The 18657-nt window shown below is 37.7% G+C and overlaps 1 protein-coding gene across 1 annotated transcript in view; it reads right to left on the reverse strand.

Moving 5' to 3' along the window:
• The window catches only part of LOC107694638 (uncharacterized), a 153725-nt gene extending 138757 nt beyond the window's left edge, over positions 1-14968 (reverse strand). Inside the window, exon 1 of the mRNA XM_016494321.1 lies at positions 14880-14968. The gene's annotated coding sequence lies outside the window, so the exon portion shown is untranslated. The remainder of the gene's footprint in view (positions 1-14879) is intronic.
• Positions 14969-18657: the final 3689 nt, after the last annotated feature.

The following is an 18657-nucleotide window of genomic DNA, read 5'->3' on the forward strand; positions in this document are numbered from 1 at the left end:
ATTTATAAAATTGAAAAAATTTACATTTATAAAGCATTAAAAGTAACATTATTTTAAACAGTTTTAAACAATGTTAATTGATTTAATAATGTAAAATATGAGTAAAATCTTGAATGTAATAAATAATAAAATATGATAAAATCAACATGCCATTACTCTACATGATCCTCTTAATGTATTTTAAGCTTCCATGTCTTTTTTGTTTTCCAAAAATCACTTTTCTTACCAAGAATTGATATTGCATATGCACTGTAAATAAATAAATAAATAACATACAGTAAAACAAGGCAGCTGTGGTTGCCAGACCTTACCATAAAAATATGGTAGCAACATATATATTGAACTTAAATTTACAATTAAAAACTGTATAATTCATTAACTGATATAATGTTAGTATACCAAACTCCAAACCTAAAATATACCAAGCACTAAAATCTGTACCTTTATAATACACTGACAACCACCAAAAAAACACGTGACACACACACACACAAAAGCAATAAACATTAACTTCAGATTAACATAAAACCCTGCATAACCAATAAGAAAAAAAATGAAATTAAACATAATTCCATGACAAACCATCACATATGAAGTGTCACACTGGGAACTCTGGAAATGTCAATTTACGGCTTTTCACTGTAATTTATAAGATGATTTGTTCTTTTTTATTTCCAAAACCTGTAAAATTACATGAAATGCCCCATTTATTAGTTTTTCCCTCTACAGCCTATAGTAAAGGTACAAGAATTTTTATAGTCTTTTACCATAAAATCGCAATAATTTTTACAGTGTGCGATTAATTTGATTAATACGTATATTATGTAATTAACAAAATCTTTAATTGATTCACATCCCTAATATTTATATAGAGTACAGACACAATATACTCAAAGTAGTAAACATGATCAAGTAGTCTGTTCACAAACAGCTGTCTCACGCACACTTATATTATAACAAGCATCTGACTCTTAACCAAAACTCACCCAACAATGTGTCATAAAATCTCAGCTGCTCTTTCTCCTTCCCTCACTTCCATCTCTCGTCCTGTCTTTCTCCATGCTCTGATTCATTCTATTTTCCTGGTGATGACAGCTATGGCCTGGTGCACTCGTGCTTTTAACGGTACAGCTGTAGGTGTAGCAGCCAACGTGTGGAAAACGCCAGATGACGGGACACAAAAGCGTCACAAGACTCTACACCCAGATCTGTCAGAACCACACACCTCCCAACCCACATCTGCCGCACGAATGTCTCTTCCACATGCACACAGATGTACACATGTGCAATGTAAAATGCGTGAACGTGTGCAGGTGTTACTCATAAAACTTTCTGTCATGTGAAAGGAACAAGTTTTGGCACTCTGCTTTGACTGGGATATTGGTTATTGGCGGGTGGAGGTTGGAGAGAGGAGTCTAGTGATTTCACGTCTGACGGGACAGGACGAAAGGTCTATTTCTCTATTTCAGGACAAATATGTGACTGCGGCTCAGAGTGATCTAAACTAACTCAACTCCACAGGCAGTTCTAACCAAATCAGGCTACAGCTATAATGTTCAAAATACAATTTGCGATTACATATTACATTTAGTCATTTAGCAGATGCTTTTTACCCGAAGCGACTTACAAATGAGAAACATCACAATCAAGAGTCAACGATACTTGCATTATGCTCGTGCCAAAATTATAATATGTGAATACTAATTTTAACCCATTCACATGTGGGATGAGTTTTATTTCTGGCTCTAAGTATCTGCAAATGTTGCCTACTTGCAATAAAGAACATTTACTGTACAATGATACAGTAAATGCTTTGCAATTGCCAAACCTTCAGTGATTGAACTTTAGTATGTAGCCATAGGTGCATAGTCATAGCTTTAGGCTGCAGGCTGCAAATAAGAGAACAGCAGAAGGCGAGATGTTGTCAGCCTTTAAAATATGAGAGCATCTAAATGATCGATTTCCAGATGACGAGTGTTGATCTCTTGACTCTGTTATGGTGGGGGCTAATGACCAGTCAAGGAAAATACAGTGGTATTGCAGCACTATGATTTATCTTAACATTGTCATTATTCTCTTCTTAAGATACGTAAATGTGCCCAGTATTAATAAAAATAGTTAGTCTCAGCCTGAAACAGCATGCCCAATTGGCCACAGAATGCCCACTGAACATTCATGACCCAGCTAATGCATATTGCACACAAAAAGGGCAAGAGCTGGCAGAAATCCATTCTGATTGGCTGGCTGCTAAAGGCATCTTTTGGAAATCAGGGGTACAGGTTTTATATCAGTACACCAGGTAACAAAGCATCTTTAGAAGTTACTAGTTGGAGGTTGAAAACTAAAATAAATTAAAAAGGCTATGTATTAAGATTTTTAATATATATAAAATGAAAATTCAACTTTGCATCACAGAAATGAATTATATTTTAGAATATATTTAAATAGAAAACAGCTCTTTGAAACCACAATAATATTTCACAATATTACTGTTTTTACTGTATTTTTGATCAAATAAATGCAGCCTCGATGAGCATAAGAGACTTCTTTCAAAAACATAAAAAAATCACAATTTTGACCAGTAGCGTATACACACATAAAAAAATACAAGGGTAATATAAATATAAGAGTCAATAGCATTCTCTACAATACCTGTTTATTCAAACAGCTCATACCTGGGCCCCAGGAAGCTGTTTAAACAGTCCTTTAGACACGTAGCTTGTGGCAATACATGTGTATCACATTGCATTTAGCAGCTTTTATTGCACTGATGAGATCGATAAGAGTTTTCCGATCTCAAATGGGAAAAGAATTCCAATGAGCGTGCATTTGTGTGGCATTAGACTTGATGGAAATGATATGGAAACTCTCTGTGATGTATTACTTCTGAGCAAATTTCACCCTCGAGTGATTTGGACAGAGTTTTCTGTGTACGCAAATGTGTACATAACCGCTGGTGATCTCTGATTCTGATATTATGTTCTGGTTGCATATAAATAGCGGAGAATCAGATGGCTATGTACTAAGGAAAGCAATGCTTTGCGATTACTAGATCTTTGAGTCAACAAGCACAAGATTTTCTCTCTACATGAAGTCATTCACACTCAGCTTCCAGGAAATTGACTGTAGATAACGATGGTGAAAAAAGACAACGAAGCACTCAATATTCAAGACCTCCCCCAGATTAAGGTCACCGCAGAGCTCTGCGCTTATGACCCATCATAAAAAAACATGATCCGGAGGCAAGAAAATATGCCACGCCAAACTGCCAGGTAAGATGGATAAATCAGAACTTTGAAGTCAAGACCATTTGCAAGTAAATGAAAAATAAATGAAAATCAACTGCAATTCTATGAGTCTGTAATTGTGCATCTACTTTACAAAGGCAAAACACAGTAAAAATAGGCAAAAATGGAGTTAGAACCGTATGGGGTCTCTTCCACAAGTGCTTCTTAAATTGTGGGTCATTTAAAGTGTCAGAGGGTGGTGTGTTCATTTGGGAAATATTAAAAATATAAGTTCTCAAACAAGCTCGTTAAGGGCATAACCTATATTTACATATTTCTCACATGACACAAATTAGGTGTGTCAAAAATCACAGAAATGTTACCTGTGGCACTTTTAAAGGGACAGTTCACAAAAAATTAAAAATGAAAGTCATTTATGTCTATTATTTTAAATAAAATAAATGTACACTCTAAAAAATGCTGGGTTAAATACAACCCAGTGCTGGGTAAAATAGGGGCAAACCCAGCAATTGGGTTGTTTTGACCCAGAGGTTGGGAGCACTGGGTTGTATTTAACCCAGCATTTTTTAGAGTGTATGTCATTTTTGTCAATTATCTTATGTCATTTACTAACCCTCTTGTCTTTTTTGTGAGTATTATTTCATAATTCAGGCTTTTTTTCTCGCAATTCTGAGAAGAAAAGTCCTAATGTAAAATAAAATGTTGCAATCTTTGCAAAGTTTTCTCAGAAAAAGTCAGAATTGTGAAATATACCCCCAGTATCACAGACAAGGCTTTAGCCTATAGTCCCAGACTAAAATGTAAGTCTGAGCTGTTTCAACTGAAAGAAACTTGCACTGATTAATCTTAAAATGTCAGTACCCTTGTTTTGTCTCAAGATGCACACCAGTAATATTCTTTTTTCTAAAGTATGTTTTAAAAAATTACATAAATGTCCTAATTGAACTTTGGACTAATCCTGGTTTAGCCCAAGCCCTGTCTGTGAAACCAGGCCATAAATTCAGAATTGTTAATCACATTTTATTGATTTTTTTCCCGTGGCAGAAAATGGCTTCCATTCTTCTAAAATAAATATAAATTGATTATACCTCTTTAGATGGATGCTACCAAGAAAATGTTTTTAATCCGTTTTACATTGTCTGTTCTGGGACAGACAGGTTTGGCTTAACCAAACTCAGATTCAGACAAAAGAAAGTTTATTTCAAATGATTCAATCAATAATAGTTTCAGTGTTGTGTAGTTGCTATATTTTGCCTTTGTATGGCAAGATGCTCTACACAATAAAAAAAAATATGGCCATTCTCCTACCTTTACCACAATAAAAACAATTGCAATTACTGTAGGGTGTCCTTCCAGCACCTATTACTGGCCCCATCACCACAACAGCAGCAGCAAAGCCTGATGGGATTGCCCCTTGAGCTTCAGTCTGCCATCTCCATCATTCTATCAACTTCAGTGTCTGTGTAAACTGAAATGGCATTACTGAGTGAATTACTGAGCATGGCAGATAGAAAAATGTTCTGAACCTTGTACGTGAGGATGCCTTATGTGAGTGTGCTTTTTCAAGTTCAAACAAAACTTTTGCTCTGTGTTTGAATCAGTCTCTGTCTCTATGGAACGTACAATATACAGGAACGCAAGCAGATTTCTCCTTTGAACATTTAGGGGGCGGCTGTTTATTGCGTTCCTCTTTTCCAAGCAGGATCATCAATTATGTATAATATAAGACTATTACGATTTAGGCCTAAAAAAAAAAAGAAACAAGATTTAAGCCTGCCATTGAAAATCAAACCCACATCCCCCCTCTCTAATTGAAGTGAGTGATGAACCTTTTTAATAAGAATCAATATGAGAAAAAAGGAAAATGCAGGATTGCGAGACAGGATTAATGTATCAGAAAAAGGGGGGAAAAAAACTAAATTAAGACTCTTCTAAACTTTGGCAAGCGATAACCCATTAGCATTAAACACAGCAAACTAGAGACATCAACACTGAATCAGAACCAAGAATTTTTCAGGTATAAAAATTCAAAACGCATATTTATTGATGGCTTCAGAAAATACACTGCAAATGTAATCAAGGGCCACAAACACACACATATATATCTCAGCAGTTCACGTCACCCTATTACAATTAAAATCACAGGCTCAGCATTCCCTGGACCCAGGTATTGATGATTCATTTTGCATTTTATCAGAGAAACAGAAATGCTGTTAAAAGGAGATCAGTCAGGGAGTAGGCATAAGGGGGCTCTCTCTAATTGCCTATTCATCAAAAGAGTTCCTCAAGTATATCCAGAGCTGAAATATCACGCATGACAACTAGGGCTGGACGATATGGCCAAAATTGATATCACGATATATTTCTTAATTTCGGTCGATACGATATAATTCATATCGCGATACATATTGATATTGAATTATTGTCCAGCCCTAATGACAACTGAACCGCACTCCATTAATTATGCTCCCAATGAACTAGGTTCACAACACTCCTCTTCTGGTTATTAGAATCTCAGTCTCTCTCTTCACTGTAGACTCACATAATCAGAATCATACTTTAACAAACGAGGATAATCATTCACACTGTAAACAGAGCTGCAGGAATAAATCTTCAGACACACACACATCAACTGACGATGCACAATTTCTACATCAAATTGAAAAAAATGGTTAAGGAGGGGGTTGTTGGTATTTCACACTGTTACACAATAGTGTGGGTGACGCATCATGGTTTTGTACACATATAAGACCAAAACAAAAGACCATATAATAGCACAGAAACTCATGCTGTACTAATGCTTGCTCTACTAATGTTGGAAAACAAATTAACCATCATTGACTTGGATCTTTGAGCTTTTAAATGACCTTTGTCAACTTTTTACTTAATTGAATGTAGAGTGATGAGTCTGCTTCAAGTCAACATGAAAACATAATTAACCCTGCTTATTTTCTTTATTCATGTTCCTGGTCATATTGTGAAAAATTCCTTATTGCATATAAAACACTTTCCTTTCCATGTGATGTGACCAAGCCCTCTTATTTTTCAGCTACCTGTCATATTCATCTGTTTCTGTTTCAGTCACATGATTTTTTTTTTCCTCACAGCTGCCATATTTATGATCATTGGTGAGAGAAAGCAATGGCATAGAATTCCAAAACACTCAAGGAAAATATATCAACAGAAAATTCAGATCCCTGGTTTTGATCTGTACCAAACCCTAGGAATTATTTATACAGATATGTAATCAGCACATTCCCAAGAATTTTTTAATTAAAATATTAATGCAAGTAGATTTTACACTACTGTTTCATTTAACTGAAGTATTTCTTTGTGGATTAAAGTAATAAGATATCTAATATATTTTAAATACACTTAAAAATATATATTTCAAATAAAAAATATAAAATATAATTTTCGCAACCCTTATCACATTTAAAGTTATATTTAAATCATAAAATGACATACAGTGATGTCAAACTAAACAGAATAAAAAGCACTTTTTACACTGAACAATCCATTTTCCTCACTATGGGTGTAAAATGGGTTGCAAGTGCTATTCATGTTGACTTTAAATGTGTAAAGGAACAATATTAGTACAGCACAATATTGGTACTCTCTACAGCAGGGGTGCCCTACCATATTCAGTGTTGGGGAAAGTTACTTTTAAAAGTAATGCATTACAATATTGCGTTACTCCATAAAAAAAGTAACTAATTACGTTACTTCATGGATATCTACCTTCCTGCAAAGTACATCTCCAATCCTAATCAAATACACATTAACCAGCTAATTAAGATCTTCAGGAACATTTGATAATTACAGACAGGTTTGTTGGAGCAGGATTTGCACTGAACTCTGCAGGAAGGTAGCTCTTCAGGAACAGGATTGGGCATCCCTGCTCTACATGATCTACTGTGTAATCTATCACTCCTTTATCTGCTAAATATTTCACAGTTGTCCTACTTGTCCTCGACGTGTCTGTGGAAATCAGACATGGCGTATAAAGCAAACATCACAGATTTCTTTGCACCAAAATTAATTTTGCATTGAGAAATTTTATTTTTATACTCAGCTTCTCTATTTTCGTTTACGCAACTCTTGCATTCATAAACGCTGCTGTCTAATTCTACCCCTGCAAGCAGCTGCAACTGCTGACAAACTCATCTGTCATGTGCCAGTGTAAGTGTGTACACGGGATACATTGTGCCTCAGGGTTCTTAATGTTAACTGTTTAGGCTCAGGCCTCATTTTTACTTAGTTTTCACCGCATATAAAGAAATATTCTGAGGTTATGGAGTAAAAACAGCATTTACGGAATAATGCTGATTACCACAAAAAATTGTTCTGACTCTTCCTTCTTTATAAAAAAAAATATATATATATATATATATATAGGTTATGGTGTGGCATTTACAATGGAATGAAAATGGGGCCAATTTTTGAAGGAAGCTATTAATTTTAGAAAAGCACTTACATTAATTATTTTGTTAAAACCTGCATTGTCTGAGCTGATCATTTTTATGGTTGTTTTAGGCTTTTAGGTGTTATGTTGCTGTGGCAACGAAGTTGTAAAATATGCTATAACTTTACGTAAAAAAAGATTAGAAAGCAAATTTTCATACTAAATAATGTTAACATAAATATTGTTTAGGTCTTGTGGCTATACTATTAACACAGCATATAACACATGTGTTGTCAATTGAGGATAACTTGTATTGAACCTGGAATATTCCTTTAAAGGGTTAAAGCTTGCTCGAGAACACACTTTTCTAGCGGCTCCTTGAGGCACAAGACTGATGAGAAAAAAATCTTCAAAGCCATAAACTGAGGCCTGCTCTGTTCGTTTGATGTGGAGATAATGATTAAGGTACATAGCGAGACAACATTTCCATTCGACTACAAATTGGAAAGAGTTGGAGATGGAGGTCTGAAACTCAACGAGGTGAAGAAAGATGATTGTCAGGGTCACTGAAGGTTTGGCTCCTAGAGTCAAATGTGACATAATTGGGACTGCACTGGATAAGGCTGGCTGTCGAGGTTATTATATGCTTTGCTTGGAACATTCGATTTGAAAAGCTTGAACCGTAGCTAGCGTACAATCTCAGCTAAGGGATAAAATGCAACAGACATTTTTTCTATTTTCTAATAAGACCAGGTAAATTGGTGGTAACTCGGTCGTGCTCACCACTGGTATAGGGGTTTCTGTAGGAGGACAGCAAGCAACTGACACCAAGTAAACAAGATGAAGTTCAACCATCCTTCGATTTGAGCCAAAATGGCAACCAAAAATGACAGTTCACATTTAAAATTCGCCAAAGCCAGTCAGGCAGCCATCTCGCTGGTGATTTATGCTCTTCCATAGAGGCAGTGCATGACTGTGTGAGGGGGAATACATCTGTCTGTCTGTCTGATAAAGCAGATGCCAGTCCATGTGCCATAGCACGTTCTTCCTCTGCTTCAGGCCCTCCACAGCTATCAGTCCATCATTGTCATACAATAATTCTGCGTGTAATACCCGTCTGAGTCCCACAGAAACTGACATACTGTGTCTGCAGTGAGAGCATGTTAAACCCACTCAACATCCTGTAGAACAGGCCAATTTAACACAGGAATAAGCCAATTATCTTCGAAGAGTATAGGCAAATTTACAATAGGATTTTCACAATTCCTGTCGGACGTCCATGTCAGGGGTTGGGCTCCGACACATTAGTCTCTTTCATGACCACACACATTTTCCTAGTCAAAAATCTCATTTTCACACACTCATAGAGAGAGGCTTTAGCCTAAAACAAACATCACATGCTCACATTCATAGTCTAGCGCAGATTGCACGCCACTAAAGAGAAATCGTTAAAGGGGTCATATGATGCGATTTCAAGTTTTCCTTTCTCTTTGGAGTGTTACAAGCTGATTGTGCATAGATAAGACCCCTGAAGTTGCAAAGACTAAAGTCTCAAAACCAAAGAGATATTCTTTATCAAAATTAAGACACCTCGCTTTTTCAGAACGATGAGCTTTGTAAAAATCGACGCGTTTCAAAAAGGTGGGGCATAGGGGAGAAACAATAATGTACAGTATGTGGAAAATAATGTGTTTTTTGAACTTTAAACCGCATAAACACATTTCATTACACCAAATACACAAAATAATGTTCTTTTTAGCAGTATCATATGACCCCTTTAATACAAGCAATGGTAGAAAAATGAACAGCAACTGATGGAGCTTCTGTGATGTCCACATCTCTCTTGGCATGTAAACTCTGCTATATTGTAATAACTTTACAAACCAAATAGTACACACACATTTTAACAGAACAATTCATTAAAGTGCCTTTATAAAAATATAAGCTTCACATTTTTACTTTTAAATACTTCAAAAATTGTCCCCATTGACCATTGTCACTACCTCACAGCTTCTTTTATCATCTTTTTTTGAAGGAAAAGACATTTTTATGCAACGGTGCACTATAAATGCTGTCACTTGATCTTAACTTATACTGAACTCAGAATATTATTGAAAGATATGAGTAGCCTTAGTGTCAAAGAGATCGTAAAATCAATTGGATTATAATACACCACCAAAAGAGACTATACATCCCGCTTGAAAGAGCAGCTGATGTTTGAGAGCTGTATTACAGAGTGGCACTAATCATAGTGTAGGATTTATAGTTGTCATTCAAATGTTTGTCTGACTGCTAGAATGGCATCAACCAATCAACCAAATCATTCTCATTCTCAGCCCCAGTAAGATTAGGATACATAACAGACAGTGTAAGAAAGAAGAGATGGACCACTTGTAGACAAATCCATATTCTATAGCCACTTTTTCCTATGTTGGTCACAAAGGAGTGCTAGAGCCTACTTGTAGATAAATGAATGGAAGAAACCACAACACTCAATATTTGAGCTAAAGACATAAAATGTATGATACTGTTGTTGCCGGATTTTATTGCTGATTTTATGTTATTGAGGCACAAACAATTTTGAAGACTTCAGTCTTTCCCCATTTAAGCAGACAGAAGTTGTATTAATCACACAGAAAATAGCTGTCTGGGGCCATTGCCAAGATGGCTGCCGAGTGAACTGACTTGCACAGAAAAGGATTTGGCTACATTAAGATGATACCTGGGAACCAAGACCAATATTTGATATAGAGAAATTCTTCCATCAGACACCACAGCTGTGTCTCATTCAAAACTGAATTGAGAATGCCTTTTAAAATCTAATGACAACATTTGAACTGCAGAACTACAATTTGAATGCAAATGTAAAATATAACTATGATTTTCAATTTTGATATAAGACAAGCTTTGAATGCTGGCTTGAGGTTTGAAGATTTACAGGCAGATAGAATGATAGACATGGATGGATGGATGGATGGATGGATGGATGGACGGACGGGCGAACGGACGGACAGGCAGGCAGGCTGATTGATTGATTGATTGATTGATTGATTGATTGATTTTGTCTTCTTGGTCAGTGAGTCAACGACATTGAAAAAAAATCTCAAAAACTGTCAATGGACACATTTCGTTCCCCAGTGTGATTAGATCCATGGGAATAAATTGTTTCAATTTAATTTCTAGTGGTGAATACTCACTCTTAGTCCCAATAGCTCTTAAAGTGATACTTTATTTTTCACTTTAAAAGCATATAACAAATTCCACTTACTGACTATCAGTAGAGACCACTTCCCGCCTTTGGCATGGAAAGCTCAGCTGCCTCCCACAATATATTCCGAAAAACATTAAAATAACAAAATAACAAAACTGTTTGAAGTACATCACAATAATAACCATAGTCTTGCTCTACCAGTACATGGGCTTTTTACTTTTCATCTCAGCGAGCTCTCTAAACACAGAGAGATTGAAGGTATCACCTCATTTTTTCACTTCACCTGATTCTTTCTCATGGAGAGCCAAGGAGGTTATTTCCCTGAGTCACATTAACAAATTGCAGAGGCACAGTGTTTCTTTCAGCGAAGGTTTAAAACATCCACTAAAAGGTTTTTGTGTTTGGTTAGCTGGTTATGTTCAACTTATGGACACAAAAAACAAGCTATTACATATCCTTGAATGCCATTTCAGAAAGATGCTAAGCAATCTGCTAGTATCCAAAGAGACAAACTGCATGATACTAATCTGATTCAGGATGGTAAAGAGGGCCCAATGTTAGCTTTAATACTCATATTCATTTGGTCTCTGAGGACCTCTCATCTGATAAAGCTTGTCAATTTCATTTTACACAACAGCCTGCTGTAGATGGCATCTCTTTAGAAGAACAACTCGCTCTTTTCTGTTGAAACAAACTAGGGCTGTGCAAAAAATCAAATGCAATTTTCATGCGCATCTCGTCAGTAAAGCCGCTTCTGGTGATTAGTAGTAAATCTCCAGCACGTGCTTTCAGATGGAGCAGCATTTACTACACAGAGCCGTAGATCACTGACAAACAACACAAAATCGTGTTCAAAATCGCAGGCGATTCATTGCCGATTTTGAACGCGATTTTCACCAGTACTAATCACCAGAAGCGGCTTTACTCATGAGATTCGCATGAAAATCGCATTCGATTGTTTTGCCCAGCCCTAAAACAAACTCTTGTTTCTAATTTGCTAAGGTTGTGTTGCTGTTGCATAATAGGCCTTTTTCACAAATTACAACAGCAAATGTTTCAGGTTTGTATCTACAACACAAACACCTTTACACTCACCATTCCTCACTTCTTTTCATCCTTTTTCTTGTCCTCCTTGCATGTGCTCATCATTGCATCTATTGTAAATTAAAGAAATGCCTATGGCTGTGAGTCAGACAGTCTTGCTGATGACAATAATAGCATTTCTCTATTGCCGTTTTCTTTGTCCAACATAAGTCGTCGAGCCAATGTCTCGTGTCTATTTCAACATGGATGCCTCCTCATTTTCTCCCCACACTATCTCTCTTTCTCAATTTCTCCCTTGGTAAATGCAAGAGCTTCTTGGGTGTAAACAATTACAAGCTTATTGCACAGATTGCTGGAGTCGTGTTAAATAAAATCAGAGCGTTCACCCGAACTGCAAGCTGCCTCCTGCCTGGCCCATTTTGTAACAGTGAACCTCCCCTTTCTCAAGCTTAGCCGAGCTGAAAGGGATTCTGTGCATCACAAAAAAAAAAAAAAAAAACATTTGTTCTGCATATACTTGCACTAAAAACAACAGAAACAAACAAAAAAATCCATATGTATCTGGGTCCCTTTGATAGCGCAAAATCATCAAAGGAGTAAAATGCATTTCAATTACAGGACACACAGACAATTACTGTACAAGGAAGGACTAAATTGAACAAATTAAGAAAGGTGTGTTTATGGACATCATAAGCACATAATACGAAATAAATGTAGAAATACAGTTGGAGTGCAGAGTGTCTGCTTTTGTCTTCTTTTTGGCTCTTCTTTAAGCTTTTTTTCTGCTCCTCATGTGTTTTTATAAGTGTTTCTGTAAGAATTTTTTCCTCTACTTATTATTTTTCTTTGCCCAGCATGTGACAAGGGACAGAGGCCTTTCAGCTCTTCTAGTGTTCCAAGTAATTATGAAGAAGTCTGAAAGTTGATTTGAAAGGCCCGGCTGTATTGCAAAACTCCCCAAATCATTAAGTCTCACAGATATGTCCAATGCTTGTAAGCCATTAACTAGTATACCTAGAATGTAACACAAGCTAACCACACAAGACCTGAGCTATCTGCTTCATTCAGGAAAAAAACAGGCTGTCGCTGCTCTATTGGAGCCATAGCCATGTGAGTAAGATTTCCAACATATGGTGAGGCTGCACTTTGGGAGACCTGAGTTCGAGTCTCGGCTCAAGGTCCTTTTCTGGTTCAATCCCATCTCTCCTCTACCATGATTTACTGTCTGTCCTTCTACTGTGCTATCTAAATAAAGGCAAACAGCCCAAAAATATAACTTACAGAAAAAAAAATCGGGCAGTGCTATGCAAAAAAAAAAAAACATCTCTCCACATTTAGAAATATCCATGTTCGGTCTCTCATTTAAAGATGTGTGAATGTGTCTTTTCTGCCTCTAGCGACAACAAACAGAACTGCACACCCTCCAACTGCCACTGGCCGGACTGACAGTCTTGTCCTGCCCACAACTGCCCACTCCGTTGGTTGGGTCAATGGTCCTGTGTTCAGCTGGTTAGGATTCTCAAACAGTGTAAAGCCATAGTGTTGAAACACTTTTCTGGTAAATCAACCAGTAAGGACTTATCATAAGTATATAGGATTTACTATAAGTATAGATTATTTTTAGACAGTACTTTATAGACAAAGCACATTATACACATTTAAGCGACAGACACTCCACAAATACTGGGGATACATATTAGATACCCTGCAAAATATGCATTGACTTCAGTCAAAGATATAAACAAAACAAATAAAAATTCAACATTTTTGTGGCATACTAATATCGATGTAACGTACGATACGCTAACGAAAAATGATCCAGCCTGCTGTTGCTATGGTTACCTCGCCTATTTTGTAAACTATTTTGTAAACTCTGATTAACTTGTAATCTAACTTTTGTGGTTGAATTACAGCTTATGCTAGTGAACCGTATATACACACATATATAAAAAGGAATACATAGACCTTCGAGACCACTCACAACCCTTTTTTTGGATAGGGGTTAAGCTTTAGGGAGGTCAGACCTTGAAATCTCTATCAAATCCAAACATATCATATACAGGTAGGCTATTTCACTCAAAACCAACGGGTGATGAAAGCAGCAGCAAATTTGCCTACTACCATCAGTAATCATTATTACAAATAAACATAGCAAAAACAACGTCTGTCCTACTAAAAGGGCATTCGTGCTATTAATATATTTTGGGGAAACACATGGCACGAGCAGCAGAGCGTATCCAGCCCTGCCGCCGCCGCGCGCTCGCTCAAGCGCAGCCAGACTCACTTTGCGCCTAAAATCATTATTAGCGATTCAAATGAGTGTCATCAGTGAAGCCGTCGTTAGAGAAGGGACTAACCGTTTAATATTTGCCCCGCGAACACCGGGGTGTCGGTAAACGTGTCTGCTGCTGCCCCGCGAATCCCTGAACGGCGACAGACATGTGGAAGGTCCGCGTTTCCCAAGAGCGAGTCCCGTATTTAATAACTCATATACATATATCACAAAACCACCGCTTATGTATGGACAGGACGCAAGCCGTAGCCTACTGGAGTACATACTAGAGTTTTTTTTTTTTTTTTTGGACATTAGGCTATCAATTGTGAGCATCAGTACTTTCTGTTGAATGTGTGTTTAATTATCTATACATTGATGAAAACAATCGTACAGCGGACTTTAGATGCACGTTAATATAAATTCAAGCGGACACAAACTGAACAAAACACGACGGTGTTTCTTCTTATTCACGTGAATTTACAACCGGAACAGTCAATAAAGAAAAAAAAATAGGCTATATTCAATTTGAAATGAATACATTTTCAACTAAATCCTTCGTACGGCGCGCGTGAGTGCTTATTCCTTAATCCAACATTCAAAAAAGAGACTCTAAAATATGAAGGAGACAGAAGCGCTGCCTTTGATAGCTCGCGGTAAATTCATCCCGTGTGATCATAGAAAATATGAATATTTTACCTTGTAATGTCGATCTTATTGCGTGGACTTTCTTTCCTGCGCTGAGTAAGTCTGTCGGTGTTCAATGACAAGTACTGAGTAAAATACTGTATGAACAGGGCAAACGCTGTTATCGCATCTCTCTCTCCCCCTCTTCCTCTCTCTCCCATAATAAAACGACTGTTTTAAAATCCCTCATCACGTACTCACTCTCCCTCGCTCTCAGCAGTCTGCAGCCTATCACAACAATCATGACAACTATCTCTTACAGAAATCCCATGCATAATATAAAATAAATTCCTATAATTTTGCGATCATCGCAATTTACAACATCATAGGCCTTATTATTGTAGACTATCGGGTGAGTGCAGTTCTTTGCATTTCCCCCTACATTTCAATAATTTCTCTTAGGCGAGACAGCACAACAGAAACACTATGTGAGTCCAATATTAAAAAGACTATCCCTCCTCCATCATAGAAGCAGAACGGAGCCAGTCAACGCATAAATGGTCGTATTATCCACCCGGGAATGACTGTTTTCTTTCTGTCTGGTGTTGCTGCCAAGGCTTCCTTTGTGTGTGTACGTGTGTCTGTGTATCTTTTTGGCTTTGAAGGGCACAGTTTTTAAAAAGTGATGAAGTCTTTGACCCATGTCGTCCTTCAGCTTCAATATCACCTCTTTTACTCATGAAAATCGTTTAAAAACAACTTATCACAACAGCACAGGAAATGTATTTCAATGTTAACAGACACTTCTGCTTAAATGGATAGTTCACCCAAAATGTAAAAAAAAAAAATTCTTTCATTTACCCTTATGGGGTTCCAAACTTGTATTTTTGAAGAAATTTTCAACTGTTTTTGTCCTTATGAAAGTCAAAGTGGTCCAAAACAATATTGTACCACTGGTGCGGTCGCACTTCAGGCAGGACTCGAAGGTCAATTTCCCTCTTTCCTCTCCCAAGATTTCTTGTCTGTACTCCTAGTGTGCTATCTACATAAAGGCAAAAAAAGGATTATGTCGCCTAAATGTGAATGCATCTTAAGACATTTTTTTATATTTTCTTTTGTGTTCTTTTTTTTTCTTTTGTATTTGTGTTTTTGTGTTCACACATATGTTGTTAGATGTTGCCAGTATATAGATGGTACTGATTACATCCCTATAGCACACCCATTGGAGTTGCTTTTTTTTGTTAAAGCAACTTAAATTCTTGTTAGCAGGTCCTCAACCTAAGCACTCAACATTTCACCACAATGGTAACTCACCCAAAAACACCAACATAACAGAAAGTCTTTTGAAATACCAACATAATAGAACATTAAACATTAACAAGTCTCCCTGTTTCTCATCTTGCTAAAAAATTTATAAATAACACTTTATTTCATAATTTTCTCTCCCTATCCAACTAACATTGCAACGCATGATGGGAAGTTTAAAGTTTATTTTAAACTATTTGATCGAAATATCATTTTCGAAGCCCAGAAAATGATCTACATGAGAAGATATTACAGTTGCTTAGCTAAATATAATATAGAGATGAAGACAGATGGAAAGTGGAAGCCGTGAAACATTAATCAAGTCAATTCCCTTTCATTTTTATAGTGCTTAATGCAATACAATAGAGATTGTTTCAAAGAAGCTTATTAAACACTAAAGTAACAGAATCAATGATGCAAACTTCAAAAATGAGGCAAATTAAAATTCTGCTGCAAAGCACCTATAGCAAGACAATTGTGTCATTATACAGCTCCAGTCATTTCAGTGTTGGTTCCGTCCAGTTCAGTAAAGTTCATTCATTATGAAACAAGTTGAATTTAGCTATAAGCAGCTCTACTTTAGACAGCAATGTTGTTCAACTCGATTCAGTTCAGTGTTGATTCGATTCAGTTCAATAACAGTTTTGATGTTGCAAATTTCTTCCATTTGAACAAATTCAATTCAGCTATAAAGCAGAAGACAACCGTATCATTATTTAGCTTAATTCATTACTGAAGTCACTTTTAGACCAAGTTTTCTTTTGGTCAATGTGGCAATGGCCAACCTGAACCTGCTGCGAAATGTGTGTAGCGAATTCTTTCATCCTGAGGCTAAGTTGCATTTCCTATTTGAAATAACTGGATTTTTCCAGGAAAAAAAAATTGCAGAACTCTGGTAAATTTGACTGCACCTTAAACCATTCTTCTAAATAACTTATTTTGTGTTCCACACAAGAAAGAAAGTTATTCAGGTGTGTATCAAATTGAGAGAAAGTAAATGATGACAACATTTTCATTTTGGGGTGAACTATCCCTTCAAGTATGGGAAGCAGTGACAGTGGAAAAATCAGCCGAGCCAGTTATTTTCAAGAATTTTCAGACAACACAAAAAAGCACAGACAGACTTACAGCCGAGAAAACAGGTGGCAAAATTGCTGATATCTCTCATCCTCCATCTCCAACGAGCATGTTGTCTCTTTCCACCTGTCTACCTGTAGCTGTCAATGACAATACTGAGGCTTCGCCCATAAGGCCTTGTTGCCTTGATCTCCTGCTGACATTTACCATTTGAAGTCCTGTCCTAAGCAGCAGACAATAACACAAACACGCTGACTCCCTCCACATTTGTGCCGACGTGTGGGTGTGTGGACGTGTTTGATCCGGGGACGGTTTGTTGTTGAGAGGGCGATGCATTAAAAAAGTTTCAAGCTAGTGAGGGGTGAGGAGGATTATTTGTGTTCGAGTGGCGGGTTGTAAATAATAAATGTGGTGGTGCAGACCTCTGTGAAATATTTTCCACCTGTTTTCCTTCTTTTCTAGCAGCTATCGTGCCCTCATCGGATCTGTTATTCTACCAACCGCTGTTCTAGTATTGAACAGTCAGATAGGAACGGGAAACCCACTTAGAGGAGATCTCATTGAATCGGACACACACTTAAACACGCTGACCTGTCTCTTGACCCTTTGCAACTCCCAAATGGGGCCAGGGCCCGCCGAATGCAGCAGAGCCAGAGGTCAAGGGGTCAAATTCCCTCAGATTGTGAAAAAATTCCGCCTACTTCAACTTTATTTGTAAGTATAATCAAATTTGGCTGTACAAGTCATTTTGACTATTAAACTGACTTTAAAAAATAGTGTTGAAATTGGTTAAATTATTTTGATGAGTTATAGTAATGGAAAAACGTCTCAGGTTACGTATGTAACCCTGCTTTCTCGAGGGAACGAGACGCTGCGTCGGAAAACGCTAGGGGAACGCCTTCTGTGACCACGCTCTGAATCCCATGTGAAATCAGTCCAATAGCTGAGCGGGACGTCACGGGCGGGTGACGTCATGACCAGGAAGCTATAAAAGCACGTGCGGCGGAGCCCGCGTCAGCTTCTAGGAATGAAGCAAGCGCAGGCAGGGACGCCGGAAGTATGGCACCGAGACACAGCGTCTCGTTCCCTCGAGGAACCAGGGTTACATACGTAACCTGAGACGTTCCTCTTCAGGAACTCGAGCTGCGTCGGAAAACGCTAGGGGAACGAGAATGCCCACGCCGCCAGACTTCCAAGTCTCTGCCTAGTGTGGAAGACTGCACAGCTAGGGCGAGAGAACAGAAGAGCCAGGAGTGGCTCGCATGTCTAGACCGTAGAACCTAACAAAGGTAAGGGGCGTGGACCACCCCGCAGCGTTGCAGATGTCCTGCATAGGCACACCCGCTAAAAGAGCCTTAGAGGCTGCCACACTTCGAGTCGAGTGAGCCTTGACCCCTAACGGCGAGGGGAGATCAGAGGACTCATAACAGATGGAGATGGCATCCACTATCCACCGACTGAGGGTCTG

The sequence above is a fragment of the Sinocyclocheilus anshuiensis genome, unplaced genomic scaffold (genome assembly GCF_001515605.1).
Source record: "Sinocyclocheilus anshuiensis isolate Anshui unplaced genomic scaffold, SAMN03320099.WGS_v1.1 scaffold1638, whole genome shotgun sequence".
NCBI classification, from domain to species: Eukaryota; Metazoa; Chordata; class Actinopteri; order Cypriniformes; family Cyprinidae; genus Sinocyclocheilus; species Sinocyclocheilus anshuiensis.